Source organism: Eleutherodactylus coqui, chromosome 1, assembly GCF_035609145.1.
Source record: "Eleutherodactylus coqui strain aEleCoq1 chromosome 1, aEleCoq1.hap1, whole genome shotgun sequence".
NCBI classification, from domain to species: Eukaryota; Metazoa; Chordata; class Amphibia; order Anura; family Eleutherodactylidae; genus Eleutherodactylus; species Eleutherodactylus coqui.
This window is the reverse complement of record NC_089837.1, coordinates 481787363-481811065: the sequence shown is the minus strand read 5'-3', so window position 1 is coordinate 481811065 and position 23703 is coordinate 481787363. Positions and strand designations below refer to the sequence as shown.

The 23703-nt window shown below is 47.9% G+C and overlaps 1 protein-coding gene across 1 annotated transcript in view; it reads right to left on the bottom strand.

Annotated features, from left to right (window-relative positions):
- KMT2D (lysine methyltransferase 2D) overlaps positions 1-22656 on the bottom strand; it is a 129502-nt gene extending 106846 nt beyond the window's left edge. Inside the window, 1 exon segment of the mRNA XM_066585665.1 lies at positions 22277-22656. The gene's annotated coding sequence lies outside the window, so the exon portion shown is untranslated.
- Positions 22657-23703: the final 1047 nt, after the last annotated feature.

Below are 23703 nucleotides of genomic sequence, written 5' to 3'. Positions count from 1 at the left end.
AGTTCTATAATTTTTTTTTTTTTTTGCAGATTTTTCTTCAATGTTAAAGGGGTTGTCCCGCGCCGAAACGGGTTTTTTTTTTTTTCAACCCCCCCCCCCGTTCGGCGCGAGACAACCCCGATGCAGGGAGGTAAAGAAAGCTCACCGGAGCGCTTACCTGAATCCCCGCGCTCCGGTGACTTCTCTACTCACCGCTGAAGATGGCCTCTTCCTCCGTGGACCGCAGCTCTTCTGTGCGGTCCACTGCCGATTCCAGCCTCCTGATTGGCTGGAATCGGCACGTGACGGGGCGGAGCTACACGGAGCTACACGGAGCCCCATAGAAGACTGCAGAAGACCCGGACTGCGCAAGCGCGGCTAATTTGGCCATCGGAGGGCGAAAATTAGTCGGCACCATGGAGACGAGGACGCCAGCAACGGAACAGGTAAGTATAAAACTTTTTATAACTTCTGCATGGCTCATAATTAATGCACAATGTACATTACAAAGTGCATTATTATGGCCATGCAGAAGTGTACAGACCCACTTGCTGCCTCGGGACAACCCCTTTAAGTTTCTTTTATTCTGCAACCCAGCAGGATTTAACAGCGGGACAAATAGTATATTTTTCCACATGCGGACCCAGAGCGCAACGTAATGAATACAGGGCTCAAATGAAGCACCTATAGATTTTGGGGCCTTCCTTTGGTTTTTCAGGCACCATTTCAGGTTGGAAGACAAAACCGCTACCCAAAACGCCTCATTTTGGAACTCCGCCTCTCCAATAGTTTAACAGTGTAATGAGTATTTTGACCCCACGGTGTTTCATAGATTTTATTAGACTTGGGGTCGTGAAAATGAAAAAAAGTCCTTTTTTCCCCCAATAATATGCTTTAGCCCTATATCATTGTTTGCAATGGGAAATAAGAGTAATAGCATCCCTAACTTTAATGGTTCCCAACTGTCATTTCCTTCGCCCGTGAAACACCTTGCTGGAAAGGTTTGACAATCTGCAGGAACTCCTTCCTGACAAAGACGTACACGTACATCAAGTTTCAGGAACGGCTTAAAGAAACCACCAAATAAACAGACGAGCGATTCCTAGAAAAACCATTCCAGTAATCTATAAGGAAATGTGGCGTTAAGAGGAGGCTGCCTCGTTAGCTCTTTCACGGCTGAGGACCTACCATGTCCTGCATTACAAGTCTTTAGTCGTCATATGTAATTAAGGCCCAATGTCCACAGGCGGATTTGGGCTGCGGAATCTGGAGTGGGCGTTCTGCTTGGGATTCCACAGCAATAACCCTCCATAGCATGCTATGTTAAAACGATTCTTCATATCAATGAGTGGGAACCAATTGCGGTTTCTGCTCACGGATAAAAAAAATAAAAATTTTAATTAAAACAAATTTTTTTAAAAAGCGGTGTGCTCCATTTTGCTGCGGACAGCCGGTGGATTCCATGGGAAAAACAGCAGATTCTGGTAACGGGGCGACATCTCTTCCCTGCGTCGTAGAGGCGTCTAGTGGTCTACCCAAGCAGAAGAGGAGGTCACTACACACAAGGAGCCTCCAAGGGGCGCATTTCAGTTTTAATTTGTATGTCTGTTCCAATCATGGACCTGTGACTGAAGACAGATGTGAATGAGCCCTTGCTGTCCGCTGCTCTACAGGCCTCAGATCCTGGCTCAACGGCTCGGCAAGCCCCTTCATTAGAGGCGCTGAGCTCGGAGACTGTGTGACACAAGCCTGTTGACCGTTTCCAATAGTGACTGGCAATACTGCAGCTACAATGATATAAGTCGGCATCAGCGCAAAGCAACGCATTCACAAACGAGTTTTTTCCATTAATCTGAATATTTATTCCGGCGGGTATATAGATGGGTCACAGAGCGATTTCACCGGCATGGTCGGACGAGCGCGCCGGAAGTCTTCTAGCCTCGGCGTGTAAGACCATACAGATACAGCCTGGACCTCACTAGATAAGGGGCTCGCTCACATCAGCGTTAGGCGCCTTCACGCTTGCGATAACATTTTGTGGAGCGATGCAAGAGTGAGTGAAAATGCAGAATTGCGATTTTGCCACGATATGGCGATGGCCAGTGTAAAGAAGTCCTCAGGGCGTTAGGTTCTCCTGCTTCGTTTGGCCGGGGTTCACTTACACGGGCGTATTTTTAACATAATGGTATTTTTTTATACCATATTTATAGCCTATACATAAAGGGAGACTAATATACATACATCATTTTTTTTTATTTAAAGCCGGAGTCTGTGTCGAAACATTCAGACAAAATTGGAGTCTGACTCCAAGTGCATAGCCCTGGCTGAGACCCTCACTGGTCAATAGAATGGGGGGGCTGTATCGCTCAACTGGGCGTTGCGTCCCTCGGCCGTCTGCACTGCTTTTTGGCAGCTGAGGGCGGCCATCTAGAAGTGCATAATGCTTTCTATAGACCTCTATGCGGACCGTCTTCAGCTGCCAGGAGGAGCCAAAAACCAGCGAAAACAGCCGAGAGGGCTCAGGGGTCTGGTGAATTATATGGAGCGAGTTCACAATTCTTTTTGTAGGGTAACCTGTGACAAGTCCCAAATTGTGCAAGTGCCATATTATATGATATAGGTTTATTTTTCATATATATCTTAATAGATTACCTTTTACCTCAAGATAGGGAGAGTTCTTCATCTAGTCGTGAGCGAGGCTGCGTATGGCACATGACCACCGAGGCTGACAGACGGTCATGCGCAGTACACGTTTGGTTTTTTTGTATTTCCCGTGCCGTTGCTTAACAATGACATGGGTACCAGCAGCCTGTATGCAATGTTAATAGTGTATGGGCGGCAGATCAGACGCCTCCATTGACATCAATGGAGGCCATCAGCGCGGAATCCGCGGTAAAAAATAAATAAATAAAATTTTAAAAAAAAGAGGATGCTGCCATTTTTCTTTCACTCATGGAATATGCTATTTGTATCTGCGAGTGTGTAGGAAAATTTGAAAATGCATGCCTTTCAATGCCCGCGCTTTACCACAGATTGTCCGCGTGGTATGTGGAATCCGAAATTCAAACGCGGTCGTGTGAGACCGGGCCAAGTCTTAATGTTCTCACGTTTCACAGGCTAGAGAAAATATCATCATGAGTAACATCTATCTGCACGTATCGCCTTCGTATTAATCTTCACGTGCCAATGCTTACCAAGCAGTACCACCATCACCCATTAATTGCCAATAAAATGCCATTTTGATGTAGGTTTCCATAACCTCTTTTATACTAGGATGTAAATAACAGAATATTCTGTACCGCATGAGAACACCATGAACCAGAAAGAGTGCCCCCTATGGAATTTCTTGGATGTCTGATTGTTATGTAACAATTACACTCAAACACAATTAACACGCACCCCAAAGTGGTACCATTCATGTCTTGGTACTGCTGTACTGCGCATGGTATTGAGCAAAATCCCACAGTACAGAGAAAAAATGTATGTGAACCTCAGCGTTAATGACTTCGCTAAGAGCCATTTCATGAAAGGTGTTTCAAGGAGAACAGAGTAGTGTGGGTTTCACAGGTGCTCTGCCCATTAAATAAAAGCACACAACGCATGGTCAATGACAATTCTATTCAAGAAAGCCTGGTTAGTGTGAGCCACGCCTCAAAAGTAAACAACTTTCAGAAGAAGTGCTAAGGCGCGTACCGACAGAACTGAATATTCATCAGGGAGCTGCAGAATATTCATCAATGTGGACAAATTTGCACCAGAATCCACATGTCCTTTATGCAGATTTCGATGTGGAATTGAAAATGGCAGAATTCTACCAACAAATCCACATTAAAATCTGCATTTAGACTGGGTAATTTGGAAAATAAAATATTCCACAGCGTTCTGCAAAAAAAACAAACAAATTGCTTCCCGTGTAAAAGCACACGTGGAGGATGTAAAAGGCTACAAAAATAATCCTAAGGGCTTATTCAGGCGACCGTATATCGGCCGGGTATTCACGCTGGACGATATACGGCGTCTCTCTCTGCAGGGGGAGGGGGCTGGAAGAGCCGGGAGCAGTGCTGTAGAAATCAGAATAGAAATCAGGTTATGCCTGATAAGCATCATGAAAAGCATCCCAGAAATATTGATTAACTGAAAACATTTGAAAGGAGAAAAAGGTCCAAAAATGCCTACACAACACTGGGCAAATGTTATTTAACGTTACACAAAACTAAATCGCTGCTAGAGGGGAATCTACAAGTTGAAGAGTTCACTTTTTCTTCAGGCACTGTGGATATTTACTCATCGTTCTCAATAAATACATGAACGGAACAACTGTGTTTTATTATTTACATTGTTATCTGTCACAGTTACAGACAATCAGACCATACTTTATTAGTATTCAGCCCAAAATTCCAGTTTTTTGGTTGTTTTTGATTTTGTGGCTATACAATTAGAAGAAAGTGAATTAAAAAAAAATAAATAAATAAAAAAAAAGTCCTATGCAGTTTGTTTACCACAGTGTCCTGAAAAGGTCCCGTCACACTTTCTTCTATAGTGGCTCCTGTGGCGATCATACTTTAAGGCAATAAGCTTCTGACGAGGCTGAGATCTTCATTGTCATCAGTGGCTTTAATTGCAGATTTCACTTGCTGGACCAACAAACTTAAAATCAGTACAATTTTTGCCAAAAGCCGATTTTTCAAGGTCACGGAAACGAGATACATTTTACATCCCAAATGGGTTTTTAGATGATTTCGAAATGTATCAATTCGAATTCAAAATGACAATAAATTTGGCAATGTACACCGACGCGATGCCCGCACTGCCCACCACCAGTGCCATGCTCACCAAGGACATGACCTGAAGAAACAGGAAGTTCAAACTGATATTTCTAAAAATGGAAAAACTTCTAAGTGTATAATTTTGTTATCAATTTAGGTTGTTTGCACAAAGCTGGGTCGGATTCCGCATGCAGGATCCTGTAGTGGAATCCGACCCTGTGCCCAGCCGGTGACGTCTGCGTACCTGTCCGGATTCTTCATAATCTGTGATGTGGATATGCTGGCCGATGCGCCAGTGCACACGCGCAGTACAGATTATGCCGTGCCGTCACAAGGGGATGACGTGGATTCCGCGAACTTTCTGCAATGATGATTACAGAAGGACCACGGAGTCGGACGGATTCCATTGACTTCAATGGAAGCCATCCGTGGTGAAATAGAACATGCTGCGATTTCCCCTCTGCATGCGGGGGGGGGGGGGGGGGGGGGGGAAATCGCAATTGATTTCTGCTCGTGGACAGGGAAAAACGATTTTTGAAAGCCTTTTTATAGGCAGTATTTGCTGCGGAATCTGGAGGCAGACGCCTGCTGTGGATTCTGCAATGCAAATACACCAATGTCTATTTGGCCCTAAACAGATGAGTTCTGGGGCAACCAGTAGAAATCATGAAAATGATATAAAATGAATATTGGCCCTGTAATTGCATGGAACAAAGACTACAACCTGTGAACCAGGGCCGCCTAATCAGCTTACATGTCATGTTTGTCCATTTATTGAGGCTTCCTATTGTAGGGCTTGATAGTCAAGACCGGCTCATGCATGGCATGCATCAGGAATGGACAAATCCCAGTCAGCAATGGGTCTAGAAATTCGCTGCGGATGGCCAACTTTTTGAGTTATTTATCACCGATATAGAAGTTCCTTTAGATTAGCAACCAAAAATATGGAAGAGCACACGAATGGGACTCTGAAACAGAGCCAGATTTACATGCGGCGGGCGCAATGACCAGGCCAAACTTTTGGAAATCTGACATGTATCACTTTAACATAAAATAACTCTGTAAAGGTTTTGCATATCCAAGTGATTCTGAGGTTTTTTTCGCCACATGTTGTACTTCATATAGGTGGTACAAATAAACCAATAGAATTTGTGTATATTTATTAAAAATGCAAAAATTGGGAAAATTTTGAAAAACATCATTTTTTCACATTTTGAACTGCAATATCTCAAATATGTACAAACATACTGTGCAAGTTTTTGATGAGCTATATATTTCCATCTGTTTACTTTATTCTGGACGCACATTTGAAAATCTTTAGTTTTTGGGTTGTGTTTTTTGTTTTTTTTTTAACATTTAGGAGACGTACAAATTTAACATTAGCATTTTGAGGAACACTGCTTTCCGGCACCAAGCCAAGATTGCAAAGCCTCATGGGTGTCAGAATGATAGATACTCCCACAAACGACTCCATTTCTAAAAAATACACATGTTAATCTATTCACTGAGGGAAGGGGAGGGGGTCCGGAGTATTTTGATCTCACCTTTTCCTTCCTTTCAGGAGTTAATAGAATTTAGAAGAGAAAAAATAAAATTTCATATTTTTGCAAATATGTCATTTTAAAGAGTGTTTTTTCTATAGTATACATGAAAATGAGGATTTGCACCCCAAAATGGATACCCCCCCCCCCCCGTTCGTCCTGTGTTCACAAACATACCCGTTGTTGCCCTAATCTTATGTCTGGATGCACAACAGGGCCCAAACTGAAAAGGAGCAGCCAGTGGCTTTCAGAACAGACATTTTGCTTGAAGGTGTTCAGGCCCCGTTGCCCACTTGTAGAGCCCTTGAGCGGCCAAAACCAGCAAACTTAAACTGTCTTAACTTTTACGTGATCGCTGTTATCCATTGGATAACAGCAATCATGTGACTAGGAACCACATATAGCTACCCCCGATGATATCCTCCTGCTCTCGGCTACTCATACAAAACGGGAGTTTGTAACCTTCCCGGACCTCCCGGCGTGACGTCATGCATCGTCACCCCAACTTTGTACACCGGGGTACTAGGTGTCAGTGTTGTTGTGAATAAAACTGGAATGTAATCTACCTTCCAATGACATGATGACTTCCTTCTGTGGGCCGGCGGGGTCGGGACGATACCAAATTTAGTTTTGCTTTGCTATTTATAAAAAAACGAAGTCTCTTTAAAATCTAAATCTTCTGCCATAACTTTATTTTCCCGTTACCGCTGCCCTGTGAAGGCTCGTTTTGGCAGGTGACCTGAGGCTTCTAATCGTACCATTGTGGAGAACATACACATTTTTGATGGCTTTTCAAACATTTTATTTAGAGATGGGGGTGACCTAAAAAAAAAAAAAAACAGCAATTCTGGTATTGTGTATTTTTTCTGACAACGCTCACTGCTCGGGACAAATATTACAGATGTGGCAATACCAAATGTGTTTTTTTTCTATTTCAAATATGGGAAAAGGTTTTTGGTTGTTTTTTTCTTTCCTTTTTGTTTTTTTTTTACTTTTAATAGCTTTTTAAACAAAAATTAGAACATTAAAAATAATTCACTTCTCTTCATCTATTTTTTAAACCCTCTAAGTGGACTTTAAACTTGTGCTTGCTTGATCGCTGATACAGTAGTATTACAATACCGTAGTATCGCATTGTATCACATTCTATGAAGATGTGCCACAGCCAAGCCTTGATGGGCATTCATTCACAGCGGCCCTGGGGGCTTCCAGAAGGTTGTGGGCTGCCATGGCAACGGAACAGCACCTCACAATCGTATGGCAAGGTTGCCGATCGGGGGATTTACATACTGACAGAAGCATTGAAAGGGTTTACAGCCACAATCAGCATGACCGCAGATCCCGGCTGTTGCGGGCCGGTGTCAGTTGTCAGACAGCCGGCAACCCTCCTTATATGGAGTGGGATCGTCTCCGATCAAATATGTAGCGGTATGTTAAAATTTCTGTTTTTGCGTACATTTAACCTATAAGCTAAACGTGAGGCGAACAGCCCCTTACCTTCCTCTAACCACTAGATCGGTAAGCAAGCTCCTCGCATTCTAGAATGCACCTTTACTGGAGAGACAACTGCGAGTTGACCGCTATCTTAAGGCTCATTTACATGTTTAAACGTGTGCAATAATCGTTATGTCTAAACATGATCCATCGCACACTTTGATTGTCGCTTGGTTCAGCCTGCATGTAAATCAGCGTTGGCGGGTGCGTCCTGTTCGGCCCCTTCGTGCCGTGCAGCAGACTACTCAATCCACACCCGACATCAGTAGTTCTCACTGCCAGCCGTTAAGGCGAGCGCCAGGAGATATAATGGCCGCCCTCACACTCCGGGTCTCTATCTCAGGACCGGAGAGTTGCTTCAATCAACAGCTGATCAGGTTGGCCTGAGTCGTACATTCCGGTTACATGGGGTGAACTCCTGGATTAACTACCGTGCACGCTTCCCCCTGGGACTGCAGTTCTGGGGACTGCTAGGTGATACCAAGACACGGTGAAGCCCCTCTCCTCCAGTGAAGCCCCTCTCCTCCGCTTCGCCTTATCTTCCCCACACTAAGGATTTTCATGTCTTGTTTGTCAACCTGTTCAGAGTAATTGGTTTATGATTAAGGCCCAATGCACACGGACAGATTTTTGCCCACGGAATTCGTGGCCAGACGCCCCGCCGCGAATTCTGCAGCTATGTCCGTCCATAGCATGCAATGTAAAATGATTCTTCCACGCACACGAGCGGACATTACTTGTGATTTCCGCTCGCGGAGGGAGAATGGCAGCATGCTCTATTTTTGTGCAAAACTCGCATGGATGGCTTTCATTGCAGTCAATGGAAGCAGTCTGCCCTGCGGCGATTCCAAAATTGCCATGGATCTGCATCATGCTCTGCACTGCGCATGTGCAGCGGCGGGCCAGCCGACACATCCCAAGTGCATTGGAGACCGGGACAAAACAAAATTATATTGATCAATTGATCAGGATATCCGGCAACATCCGAACACCTTTACAACTACAGGTCCTGGATGGACGATCATCAAGCATGTCAGGGCTTTTATAGGAGGATGCAGTAATGATCAAAAAAAAAAATGGTTTCAAAATGTTGTCTCAACTATAACTATGAAACCCAAATACCCCTGCGAGGCATTAACATTTGGGGAGCAGGAAAAATGGCAACCCCTGGCTGAAAGGATCAGTCTAACGAAACCAAATGACGCCCAACTAGACTGAATTGACAATCAGGTCCGTTCTGCTTCCATCCAGGATCTTACACAATGACATAGCGCCCGTTACATCACGGCCCTCTCACACCCAGTCTGTAAAACACAGAGATTTTGTAAGCATTCAAAAACATTTAAAGCCCCCCCATCACTGTAATGGGTGTTGATGTGCGATAAAAGGCGCTTAAACGAATGAAAATAAAGTAGACCGCGTTCGAAAAATCACACTGTTGGTAACTCCGCGATCGAACGCTAGTCTGCGAAGCTGTAAAACGCGTTGTCCGAGAGGTATTGGCGGCCTCCGGAGGAATGCAGTATAATACCTCCCGCTGCCCAGCCGCTGCTCTGATCTTCTGCTTGCAGGCGCTGCAGCGTCACGTCGTTTATTTTTTCACCCATGTGACCACAGAAGCATCACTAATGGCATCCCGTGAACCTGCCGGGGCTTACACATTAGAAGTCCATGTGACAGGTTCAAGGGAAGTCAGCGGGCCTTCGGGTCATCTTGTTAGAGGTTGTGGTGCCGTCCGCTACGGTGAGTATATTTTATATAGTTTTGGGCATGGGGGACTCAAACTATATAAAATAACTTGGAAAATCCCTTTTTTAAAACACTTGATTTTCTATCCTGAACAAAGTCTCAACAGAAAAGCCCATGTACCAGGAGCACACAGTCACGAGAGAAACCAAATACACCCCGCTTTATTTGATTTCCTAACAAAGCCATAAGATTCAATGTGGTCCTCAGAGGTGGTCTTAAAACTAGATAAGATACACCGTCAGGCGCCCACCACCACCACCACGTGACACCACGTCAGGCGCCCACCACCACGTGACACCACGTCAGGCGCCCACCACCACGTGACACCACGTCAGGCGCCCACCACCACGTGACACCACATCCGGTGACCACCACCACATCCGGTGACCACCACCACGTGACACCACATCCGGTGACCACCACCACATCCGGTGACCACCACCACATCCGGTGACCACCACCACATCCGGTGACCACCACCACATCCGGTGACCACCACCACATCCGGTGACCACCACCACATCCGGTGACCACCACCACATCCGGTGACCACCACCACATGACACCACATCCGGTGACCACCACCACATGACACCACATCCGGTGACCACCACCACATGACACCACATCCGGTGACCACCACCACATGACACCACATCCGGTGACCACCACCACATGACACCACATCCGGTGACCACCACCACATGACACCACATCCGGTGACCACCACCACATGACACCACATCCGGTGACCACCACCACATGACACCACGTCATTAACAAAAAGGAGAGGGAAAAAAAGCAGAATCAGTATGTGAAAAATGTAAGTACACCCTCCCTGCTTCCAAAGAAATTAAGAATAGCAACCAAGCTAGTAATCTAATGCCCTTGATTAATCATCAGCAAGTGTGACCACACAATACCAAGGAGAAGAACCAACTTAAGCTTGGTTTACAGGGCAATGTGATCGCTCAAACGTTACCCTGCATTGTGCCGCTCCCATTAGGCCTCATGTATACCCTTTCAAATAAAAGACAATGCAAACTGGTGACAAGTCGCTTCTTAAAAAGAAATGAGTACCCCCCCCCCCCCCCTTCCCAAAAATAAATAAAAATAGTACATGTCAAAAATTGCAGAATGTCCATGGACCAGAGCAAGGCAAACTACTCCCCTATTCTAGAGAAAGCTTTACAAAAAAAAATGATATATGACAAAATATGAACATTTGATGACAGATTTGTAAATAATTGTATGTAACAGATGATTACTAACATATACTAAAAGAAACAAAAACAGACTCTATAAACAGGTAAAATATATTAAATAACAAAAACACAGGGGGGGGGGGGGGGGCACAGCTTTTGCCCAGGGAGGCCAGCACCCTGCAGACTCTTCCACATTGCGGGGCTTACCTATGGAAGCTTTTATGCCACTTTCTGGTGTAGGAAAAAGGTCACAATTTTTTTAATTTTTAGCTTTCTGCACCAGCTCTTGAAAAGTGGGCCGGGCCGCCCCGAAGCAACAAATTTGATTAGTTTATGCCAGAAACTAACGTAAATTGTGCTAGAAATCTACGCTAGGTGTACATTTCTAAGGCGGCCGGGACACACTGAATATATTTAGAGGCCTGCGCCCGTGCCATGATGCCCCATATGAACAGAAGAGCTTATAGGTCGTCATTCACACGACGCATCGCTTGGCAGATCAATGTCAAATTTTTTTCACTTACATGCCACATTTATCTGTGGCAGCGCCTTGGCATTCTGCCACCCAAAGCAGTTCCCATGCAGAAAACACATTAACAACCGACATGTCTATTCCCGTGTGTTCCTCCCAGATTGTCCTGCATCGTCTGCCCACAAAGTCCTGCTTTCTTTATACCATTTGTATCTGGTCTCCTAGCTACGTGCGCACGAATTTGCGTCCATATGCAACGTTAATTGCGTATGCACTGCGGATCGAACGGATCCAGAGATCAATGGAGCCCAAACGTGTGAAATCCGCGGTAAAATAGAGCATGCGATTTTTCTTCCACTTGCAGAATTCGCAATTCCTACCTGCAAGTGTGAGCGAACCGGTGAAAGTCAAGGCATTTTAACGCCCTCGTATAACCGTGCATCATATACGCGGACGGTCAGCGTGGAATCTGCAATTCAAATCCGTTTATGTGAGACCGGCCTTACACTTTCTGCTTGACTATACTACCCATTTATTGCCTATTCTGCACCAAAATAATAAGCCTGGAACATTGAAATGGGTTTTTGGGTTACTTTTGTGCTCGTGTTCTGCGGTTAGGTTGGAACCCTCATCAGTAATATGAACACATAAATGCACCCATAATATGCCCGTGTGAGAGCCCGCCTAAGGCCTCATATCCACAGGGATAGATCCGCAGCGGGTCACCCGCATGCGTGATCCGCACCCCATAGGGATGCATTGGACACCCGCAGGTAATTAAATACCTCCGGATGTCATTTTCCCCTGAGGCACGGATTGCGTCTGCGGGAAAACACCCACAGCATGCTCCATTTTAGTGCGGGTCTCCTGTGCGGACGGCTCCAAAGTCGTCCGGATCCGCAGCGGGCCTGATTTCCCCGTGGACATGAGGCCTAAATGTGAGGAGTGCTCAGGGTGATGACTGGAGGCAACTCCTTAGACTCGTGCCCCTACTATTTTATTTATATTTCCAATGCCGTCCACATTCAGCCCGCCGCTGTAAGGGCTCTCGGACACAAGCGGTTTAATCCCACGGTGCACGCAGCAGTACGCAAAGCATGGTTTACCTGCTGCGTGCTGAAAACACCATACATTATACAACATACATACTTGGCATGTATGTGCGGGCAATACGCGCCATGATAGTGCATGTTGGGATTTTTGCACGTTTTGCGCGAGAGGCACACTTGAAAGTAATGTAAGGATTGGTCCGTGTAATTGGCTGTAAAATAAGAGCCCCAAGGGGTAAGCTCCCAAGTGACCGATTCTCTGCAGATTTTCCACAGCAAAACTGAAAAAAAGTGACAAAAATTAAAAATCAGATAAAGGCGTTATGGTTGTTCCACATCTGCGACGGAACCTCCAGCCGCCGGTCCAGCTGAAAATACTGGAAGAAAACGTGCTACGCTTTTTTTTCCCTGTCCAAAATTTGGGCAGCTGAGCGGACATCAGACAGACCCCATTATAGTCAATAGGGTCCGCCCGATGTCGTTTGATTCTGTCGAGCCATGGGAAATCCCCATTTCTTGCTCCCCGAACGAAGCAAAAAAGGGGAATCCCTGCCACAGATGTGGAACAATCCTTAATTGTTGCAGATTTCAGTGTGAAGACTTTGGATTTCCCACAGATTTCACCCTTGCAGAGCAAACAACCGACACGCTGCAGTATTTAAAATCTGCACCGAATGTCAATTCTCTGTGCCGCGGGGTGGAGGGTCGGTACATCTTGTTCTGTAAATGCAGAGTATCTTCTGTGCAGATTCTGGAAATGGAGGCGGCAGTCCCGTCCCGTGGGAACAATCCCTTCCATCATGATTGGCGCGGGGTGCGCTCCCATACCGGGCGGGGGAATAGTGCTACTCAGAACTTCCTGTTCCCTGAATGACGACCTTTTCGTTTTCAGTTGCAGCGCCCGTGGACACAAACCATGAAGTGGGCGCCGCTCCCCTCAGACCGTCGCAGCCCACTAATCTCATTCTTAGTGAACCAAAAAGCCCCAGAATCTCACATTATGACGTCATCACCCGCACAATTCTGATTGAGAATGGCGCAGTCCTTGTGCAGTCCGTGTCGTACAGGACTGCGAAATGCAATGGTCTACAGGATCACTTGGTTTCTCTTGCTGGGAACAATCACATTTTGCTCTCCCGGTACCTCCGTACCAAACCTCTCGTTTTACCATGTAGGAGGGACGTGAACCGCTGAACGATCCGTGTATAAACTGCACTGGTCGGTGCCGGCTGTAACTGAACGACGGGTGACAACCTCACGTTTGGCGCTTGTCGTCCAGTCGCTCGCCCGCGTTTAAACTGAATGATTATCGGTAAGTTTGGCTCGTTTGAACAATTTTGGAAACGCTGATCATTCCATCTAAATGCCACTTTGAGAAGTGGGTAACCTTTAGAGGGGCACAAGAACATTGGCGGTTTTGGTCTCGCTGTGGGCATCATGGATTCCTCCTGGCACTGCGTCGCCTTGTAGCGCTGCAGTTGTAGGACACATATTACACCTTCTCTTGCAGTAATTGGACCCAGTATGGAGCGCACCGAGTTCGGCCTATTCCTTCCATACAATTTGCTAACTTAGTCTTGTTTGCGTTAGTACTGCCACGTATAACAGGGTTATTGCAGATGATTTTCCGAAAGCCCCAAAACTGGCATTTAGAAGAGCGCCCGCCACCGGGGTTCTGCCCATTACATCAATGCCAGCGGCTTACCTCGTCTGCCTTTTCATCAATGGCACCAAGAGCTTACCTGCTTAACTGGCGGTTTAAAATCTCCCACGTCGCACGGAAATACAGCCGAGCGGTCCGCTCTGGCTCCCCAAGAGACCCCGCCCCTCCTGCCCCATGTGACAAGGATGATGTGTGTGGTGCAATCCGCGCATCACTCGGAAATCTGGCGCCCGCGCTGTGCCATCGTCTCCCAGGGCATGCTCCGATAAGCCATCCTATTTGTGTTGGACTCAACTGGCTTATTTGTACATGCGTCGGTAGCTGAGGGCGCAGCGCGGGCACGATATAAGCAAGCAATGCGCAGATGACGCCCCCCACGGCACATGGAGATGGATGGGCGGAGTCAGATGGAAAAAAAAATTATAAAATAAAATAAAAAATGCAGCTGGGGGAGCCGATCCAGCGGCACTTTCATACAGCGTGGGAGATATTAAACCGCCAGTTATGCGGATACGTTTTTAGTGACATTGATAAAAGGCAGAATAAGAAAGCCACAACATGACTGCCGCAGCGCAGGTGAGGCTTCATGCCCAGAGGACTGGCGGCAGCTGATGCCCCTCGGATTCTGTTGACAATGGAAACAAACTCAGAAATATTCATTTAGCAAAAAACTTTCTAAAAGTAATACTTTCCTTGTTGCCCACAGCAACCAATCACAGCGCAGCTTTCCTTTCTCAAGCTGCTGAAGTGAAAGCTGCGCTGTGATTGGTTGCTGTGGGCATTGACATGGGCGAGTAGGGTATCGGACCGAGAACCCTGGAGAGATCGTACTCGTAAACCTGCGATCCTGACTTCAGCGCAAAGCAATTCTGCGTATAAAAATAAAAACGCATGGTACCGGCAGTTACATGCCGCTGCGATGCCCATTTTAAAGCTCCCGTAGGGCATACAGCGTCGCGAGAGAAAGATCGCTTATGTGAATAAGCGCACTGAAATGAATTTTCTTTTTTCACGTGCGAGTTCTGTTCATATTGCAGTTGGATGACACTCGTCCGTGTGAACGCATCCTTACTGTTCGACAGTTTTGCTAAAGGAGACCCAAAAAGTTTTATTCTGCCATACCTGTTGCTAGGAGATAGAAACAAAATGGCCTCCAACGCAGCAGGATCGGCCGTGCCGGTGGTGATGATGGTGACCACCTTCCTTGGCCTCCACGTTCCCCGGACCTTACACTAGAGTCTACAAGCCCCCCTCACCACCCACCATACATGATCTACGACATCCCAGAAGCCATTGCATCAGTCAGTAATGATCCGCCACAATGTGTATGATGGCAGGAACTTGTCTTCAGGCTCCATGTGTGTCTGGTGACAAAGGGGGTCGCATTATACTCCTCTGAGGGGGAAAATATTCTTGATGTTGTGGAACAAAACTTTTTGAGTTTGTTTCCACCTGTGTCTTAGCGCTATTATGGGGGTACAAAGCGGGGAGATCATCCGTAACAACCCTGTAAGAAGTGCCTGTATACTGGCCTCTGCAGCTCCCTTCTGACGCTGTGCTCACAATGGGTATTTACTGTGTATTTTTTGCGCACACACGAAGATAGCGTATGGGGATGTCGGCACGCGGCAGGATATAATATACTGCTGCTCTATGAACGCCCGTATGAGAGCGCCCGTCACAGGCTGAGGCAGCCAATCATAGTGCTCCGTGTCTGAGCACTGAGGTCGGTGACTGGTCGCGGTAGCGTATAGGAACGTCCCATAAACCGGACGTTTGCAGCCGGTCAACACAGACCCGGCATGAAGGACGGCGCTGCGAGGACCAGGGGAGGCGAGTGGGCAAACATATATATTTACACAGAGGGGGCGAGGCTTTTCCTTTAAACCCTCCGTTAATAAGCAGTGTTATAAGGGCCCGTTCACACGCCGCTGATTCGCTGCAGATTTATGTGCAGATTTCACCTTCTATTGGCTTCAAGTTGAAATCTGTTGCAGATCGGCACTAGAACCCAAGTGCAGCCGGTGAGGCATGACCGCGGCTCTGGGCCACTCTCACACGGGCGAGCTACACTGTGACCAATATTGCACTCGCCAACATGCGATGCCAGGAGGTTTTTTTGCATTAAACCTGCATCCCATTGGCGTGCGCCTCACACGCCGTCCGATTCTTTGCCGGCCCCATTGAAAACTATGGGCGATGTGATCGGAAGGAACGCCCAAACATGTCGGGATATTTTCCTACACCGTAACGCAGGGAAGCTCGTGTGTAGGACCCCATTGCAAAGAATGGCGTTCACATTAGTCTCGCAACGCACAAATCTCACGCAATTTTCGCACCCAAGTGAAAACTGCCTTATTCAAATATTTTCCCCCCATTTTTCGCACTATTACCGCCGGCGTCTCCCCACACGCTTGTGAATAATGTGTCAGCGCTCTTTTACGGTTGTTCTACAGATTTTCGCTGGATCGCACGAATCTGTACGATAATTCCGTGTAAATGCCGGCAGTGACTGAGCGACGAGCGATAATTCGTTCATCATCCGAAGTGTGACTGCACAAAAATCAAACGATCGGCCGTGTAAACAGGTGAACGTCCATCTAAAATTGACAGCCCATGTGCTGCGAATGGGGGAGAGCGGCCAGAGCAAACCCGCTCCGCGCCATTCAGTGAGCGATGATCCCTCCTGTGTAAAAGCAGAGAAGAGAACATCGCGGGGGCGACTGTTGGGCGCAGAAGAGCCCTAAGGCTCCGCTCACATGTGCGCCATTGATTTCCATCACTGGAGTAGAACAAGTGCCAAATCCGGCACATCAGACATCAAAGTCATCCAATGGTCAACGGCGCTTGTCGGTCGTCAGTCACGCCACCCGGACGTTTATTGCACACACAAAAAAAAAAATTGCGCAGTGTGCTGGGTTATTTTGGAGCACATCTAATAGGTGAAGAGAAGGAGCGCGGGCGACCGCCATGGAGCAAGTAGTAATACATCGGATATAACGGAATATCGGTGGATGGCGGGCTTATCTGTAGCCACCGGCGTGCCGGGCCGGCGTCACCACGGAGAGAGTTAGAAGGGACAACCGTGTGGTTTTACCTCTATACACGTCACTATGCAGACCACACAGAATGATGTACAATTTTGGACCCTTCTGTATAAAAGGAACCGAGCTGAACTACAGTGATGGAAGATGGGAGATGAAGTGCAGGAATGGGGGGTCCGCAGCCCCCGGAGGGTAATCAAACACCAGGCTATTCATGCAAGCAAGTTTTTCAGCCGTTAGTTGGTCCGTGTAAAAGTACGTTTATGGGCGAGTTACTATGTAAGGTATACGAGTGGACAGAGAGCTAGCAAGTGATAGCAACCAGAAGGGGGCGCCCTCCGTGTCTACAGGAAAGGATTCACCATCGCCAGACGGGATTATTTACTGCAAGAGCAGCGAGACCAACAGCCCAATTATACCTAACAATTGTCGCCAAAATTCAAACAAACGCGAGATAATAGTTAGATTTAAACGCGAGCCACTGCGCACTTTTCGTTTGTCGCTTAGTTTCAGCCGGCGTAAGAATCATTCCTGGTTCGCTCACTTCTCGTTATGACTAAACGCTCTGTGTTTCACGTAGGCGCTGACTGAGAAGTTAACGATTCGCGGCGACGATCTGCCTGTCTAATCATTCTACTTGAGCAACTAGCGGCGACATCATTCGCTCGTTTAGCCGATAATCGTCCCATGCAGAAGGGGGCGTACGTAACCCTCTGAAAAGGCTGTTAAAGGGAAGCGGTCATCTCAAAACAGCGCCATAGAGTAACTTCTGCTGATATTTGGGAAGTCGGAGGGCGGGGGTTATTAATTACTTGCTCTCTGGTTCCCACGTTATCTGCTAGTGATGTTCACACACAGTCTGAAAAAGGTAAGATTTTCAGAAAATGGGCGGACAATGCAAAACTGGGAAGTGCGCAAAAAAAAAAAAAAGTAAATCCATCCCTCGGCTCCCCATCGCCTCCCAGGACAATACCGTAACTAAAAAGACCATTTATACGGAACGAGTCGCTCAAAATATGTTCAAATGAACTAAAATCCTCGATAATTGTTACGTCTTACTGCAAAAACATTGTTTACTTTTCGCTAACGCCGACATTCATCCAGCATAAAACTCAATCATCGCTGGCGATCTGCCGGTCTAAGCGCTCCATACGAGCGCCAACAACTCGCGGTGACGTCAGCGCCCGTACAGTCGTCCGAGTAAACCCAGCATTACTTTGTGCCGTTTCAAAGTGACGAGTTCCCTTTAATTAATTGACAAAGTCAGGAAGGGTCGGGATGCCTTTCTGGAAGACCGCAACGAAAATTACGCTCATACCCCTTTTACACGAGCGAGTGACATCACCGCTAGTCGCTCGAGAGGCAGATCATCGATGAGAATTGCTAACTTCTCACTCAGCGCCTACGTGAAACACGGAGCGAGGAGCGTTTAGTCGTAACGAGAAGTGAGAGAACCAGCAAGGATTGTTATCCTGGCTGAAACCGAGAGGCAAACAAAAAGCGTACGCTGGGTCGTGTTTAGACGTAATGACTATTGCGCAATTGTGCGACAATCGTTACGTGTAAATGGGCCATTATTGCTGGAGACGCCTGGAGATCAGACGCTGGACCAGAGATCTATTCTTATTGTCTCCTATGGACTGGGGAAAGACATGCGAGGGCCATGCGGTGCCTTTTAAGGGCCCATTGAAAACAAGGAGCGAGGCATCTGCCGGAATGCCAACAGATAGAACACGCTGCGAGGGGGGGAAACAATCACGGTCAAAGTCGTGCGTTTTGTGCATCTCGCAACGCAAGATTCTCATGTGTGTGAATAAGCTCTTAAGAATCTGGGAATTACATACATTTTTATACAAAATTTAAAAAAAAGGAGCTTTGCATACTCCGATGCTAGAATGGGTCCCACAGTTCAAAAATGCATCCTTCTGACCTCAGATCTCCCGGAGGTTTGTGGGATGGATGGAAACAGGACTGTACATTCCTGCACATTGGTTGCCGTCAAATGCTTTAAAAAAGGAAGGGGGGGGGGGGGGGGGGGGGGGAGAAAAATCGGATTTAAACAATGTCTGCTTTTTTAAATATAAAATCGGACACAAAAGTACAGAAAGATACGGCTTTCCACGTCAGGGCGCATTCACACGGGCGAACACTATATCAGTCCGAGAAACTCAAACAGATCTCACACTGCTTCGCTGCGATTGTGATGCATTACGTGAAAAAAAGCGTCGCTCACATCGCCATTGTCCAAAAAAAACCAAAACATGACATGCTGGGACTTTTCTATCTCACTGCGAGAAAATAAATAAATCCCCCGTGTAAATAATAGGTTCTATTTTCACGCGAGTTCTCAGCATCTCACAGTATTCCGCTGCGGAATGCCTGCGTATTGTATTTGCGGATCTCTCGCACCCATAGAGATGAATGGAGTGCACGACTACAGAATCCGCACTATGGAGTATGCTGCGTTTTATTTACGAATCGCGGAATCCGCAATCCAATATTCGTAGGTGTACGCGGAGCTGCAGAAGCTCATTCTTCACTATGGGAGTGTGAGACATACATGAATGCGGATTCATCAAATCCGCCCGTGTGCAGGAGCCCTAAAACCCAATGTACACGGGGAAAATAAATGTATTGAATCCGCACACGTGATCCGCATATAAGATTGTTCATAGGATATTATTGTCAACCCGGGGTTAAATAGCCGCAGATGGTATATTTAAAGTGATTCGCGGATGGCCCGCGAGGGAATTAACGCAGCATGCTCCATTTTAGCGCGGATGGGCTCAATTGATCTCCCGCATGCAAAAAAGACAATTAAAAGTCCATCCTCCGCGGAAATCCGTGCAGGCCATATTTTTCCCGTGGTTATGAGGCGTGGTGCCAGATCCGCGATAAATGGAGTATGCTGCGATTTATTATCCGCGCGTGGCATGCGCAAATCATTTCAAATCACATCCGCAGGAGTAAGTGCAGACGCCCAAGGCTTCTCTATGGGCGGCTAGAGCTACGGATGACCCGCGCCAATTCAATAAATAAAATCCGCCCGAGGACTTTGGTCCTTAGGCCTCATGTCCACGGCGGGTCAGATTCTGCGTACAGACGCCTACAATGGAATCCAACCCTGCCCACAGTCGAGGACACGGCTTACCTGTGCCGGTCTTCACTGTGGATGTGTGTGGAAGCGTCGGACGGCGTGCCGCCGCAGATGCGCAGTAGAGTCGGGTTTTTTTTGTTTGTTTTTTTAAACACCTCCCGCTGAATCCGCGGCCCCTTCCGCAATTCAATTGCGAACGGGCCACCGATAGGACGGCTTCCATTGACTTTCCAAAAGGTCTGCGAATCAAATCCACATGCTTTATTACACTTGCGGACACCCCTGCATCCCTACGGGCGGCTGAATTTGCAGATTTTCCGTATATCAGATCCACCAGTGGATATTGGGTCTAGTGGTAGGGCTCACATTGCACAGGCAGGAGGTCCGCAGTGGATTCTGGCTGTACCTCAATGGCGGTCATGTGTAGTACAGGAGGCTTTTCATGATTTGTATTGTGTGTCATCCCTAAACAGTGCGGGTATCACAAGCCCATACACAATGTTAATGGCGTAAGGGCTGCGGGTCGGACGACCTCCATTGACATAGACGGAGGCCGTCCACGCGGATTCCACAGCAAAATAGAGCGTGCTGCAATTTTGTATCCACAAGCATGAACAAAAAAGCGAAAATGCATGCTTTTCAATTCCTGATTTCCCGCGCGGACGGCGATTGCGGAATACAAATGCACCCAGCCTAATGCATACATTAAAAAACGTACGAGCGGCGGTCCATTAGAGCGTACATGAGAATCCTCATGCAAATAGCCCTTAATCGTTATTTGTACAGGGCCGACCTATTCCAAGTCAAATATGGGCTGGAGCAAATATTTTGATGCGACGGGGCGCAATAACCACGGTGCCCAGTGCTATAAGACCTGCCTTGTTATTATCACATCTGGATCGGTACACATGTAATATACACACAGGGGAGAACTAAAAAGAATGGCGCAGGAGTAGAGCGGATTAATTCCTACACGACGCGGATCACAACAACCTGAAAGACCTTCCAGATGTTGTCGGCGACACTAGGCGTAAAAACTACCCTATCGCTAACAGAGGATACGCCGGCATGCGCCCGGGCAGACCTGGATAACCACCTGACATCCGCCGCCTCACCAACATCTACGGGATGCAATAAAAACTTGACATGAAAAGATGTAAAAAAAAAAAAAATTAAAAACCTCTTCAAGTTTTTATTGCACCTTACAGACGGTGGCACCGTTGGTGACACGGCGAATATCAAACGGGTACCCAGTGCTGCCCAAACGCATCCCGACTTGTCCTTATTAATCAGAGACGTGAGGTCTTAGTCGTCCAGCATCGTCGCCAACCTCTGCAAAAGGTGCAATAAAAACTGGAAGAGTTCAGCCGGAATGGTGTGAAATGATTAAAGAACAAGCCAGCTTTCCTTTTGCGCGTTCCCCCCCCCCCCCCTCGTATTTACACCAGCGCCCTTTACATACATCTCCCTCAGTTTTGTTCTGCAGTACAAACAAGGGAAAAGGAAAGAAGATACATTGTATCAAAGCTGGAAACAAAACACAACAATGTAACAAGTGGCAGAAAACAAACATCCCGACTGCTCAGCGGATCCCGGCACCCCATCAACCACCAACACCGCTCATCCGCCCGTCACGGGTTCTGTTACCGCCGCTCGCGATAGGGCGAACTCTAATAATCGTGTATGGCGCGGCAGGGTTCGCAACATATTAATAGCGCACATTACAGATGGAACAACATTTTTTTGACGAAAACTATTTTTTCTCCCCAGAAAATGTGTCTTTTTTGGCGGCCGCTTTGCCACCTCGTTCGCCCACGGTGGGTTTTGTTACCCGTAAACCGCTGTTCGCGGTAGGACAAAAAGACTCTGTTGTGATTCGCAACACGTAAATCGCAGAATGCCGGTTAGCGACATTTTGGAGGTTTTTTTGGAAAAACTATTTTTTTCTAGAAACACAGCCTTTTTGGGACAGCCACTTTGCCACCCTAATGCCACTTTAGATGCCACCTTAGATGCCCCAGCCATCAGTGCCAGGACGCAGCTCACAAGTGTCTATGGCAGCTGTGCCCCCTCGCCCTGGCACACTGCCCGGTGGGCACAGGCGGCCTGGCATTGTACTGACGTGGGGCAGAGAACGGGCCGCAGCTCCGTCCTCACAGGCCGCACAATAGAGGCAGCCGACCGCCGGTGAGGCCGGCACATCCCCCCGCCTCTCACCTCTACAGGGGCCGGGGCAGCATCTCCGCCCTCACCCGACACGACGCCCGGGGCTGCAGCGCCCCAGTGTGCAGCTACGGCCTCCCCGGCCTTCCTTACTCCATGCCCCGGCTGCTCCAGCCGTCCCGCCGCCGCTTCTCCTCCTCCTCGCTGCGTCTCGTTCTCCGCCTCACAATCGCTTAGGATTCGGTCGCCATTTTTCCTTGGCCCGGAGATAAAATAGTCCTCGTCGAGCCGGGATGTCCCCGATCGTAGTGCTCAGGCCGCAGGCCCCCCCTCCCGGCACACACAGGGGAAGCAGTCCGGAAGCAGGGGGAAGGCGGCAGCGGAGGGAGGAGCCACGGCTCGACGGTGGATCCGGTGGAAGGGATTTCGTTGCTCTTCTTTCTCTCCCCCCAGCACCGGGTCCTTATGAAGAGCTGCGGCAGCAGCGGCGGAGGGGAAGGAGGAGGGATACGCGCGACCGCTCGGGATGTGACTGTGCGAGTGACGCGGCTCCGCACAGGATGCTTCCGCTCGGGGGGTTAACCGCCTCGCTGCCGGGCTGGGCTGAGGAAAGCACGTGGGACGCAGGGAAAAAAAGGGGGAGGCAAACCGGTGGTCCTCACGGAAATGGTGGGCGGGAGGGGAGTAATAACAGTGACACGGCGGGAAGGAGGGACCTACCTGAGGGGACAGGTAGCTACTGGTCACAAAGGCAGCATGTCCTTCAGTCACTTCTTAGGGTCGTTTCACATTTGCGCCGGGCTCACACACACGTATATTGCGCACGTAAGACGCAGAAGCGAGCGTCCGTACGCTTCCACACAAATTGCGCGGTCTACGTGAGCGTATTTTTTCACACCATCCCCCGTCTTGCGCCGCAGAAGCCCATTGGGCGAGCGTAAATCTGTAGGGAAGACGCATATTTACTGTGTTTACACAAAAAAACCCAAAACATTTTGTGCGTTTTTACGTCTGGGTTCACGCGGGGCCGACTCTCCGCCGCGGTCTTAAGGGCGAGACTGAGCAGCAAAGTGGAGGCAATTTAAAAAAATCTCATCTACACGCTGCGGACAGTCCGTCGCGGCCGAGCAGCGCCAAAACGGACGCTGCCTGGAATTGAAAAACCACAACGTCAATTGTAGCGCCTTTTCCGCTGCGGGCTCGCTGTGTGGGGAGAGATGGCCGCAGCGGAGTAAGCCGCTTACAAAACCCGTGGGGCTTCAGCTGTGGAAATCTCGCGGAATCTCCGTACGGTCCCGCTGCGAACATTCCGCGAGATTCCACCCTGTGTGAACCCAGCCTAAAGCCAAAACAGCAGACAAAAACCGCTTACGGCCGTGTGAATGCGTCCGGTGCAATCCGTTAAGACTACTTTTAGGGCTCCTTCACACGAGCGCGTGGCGGCAGCGTATTACACGCGAGGAATACACTGTACCAGTAGG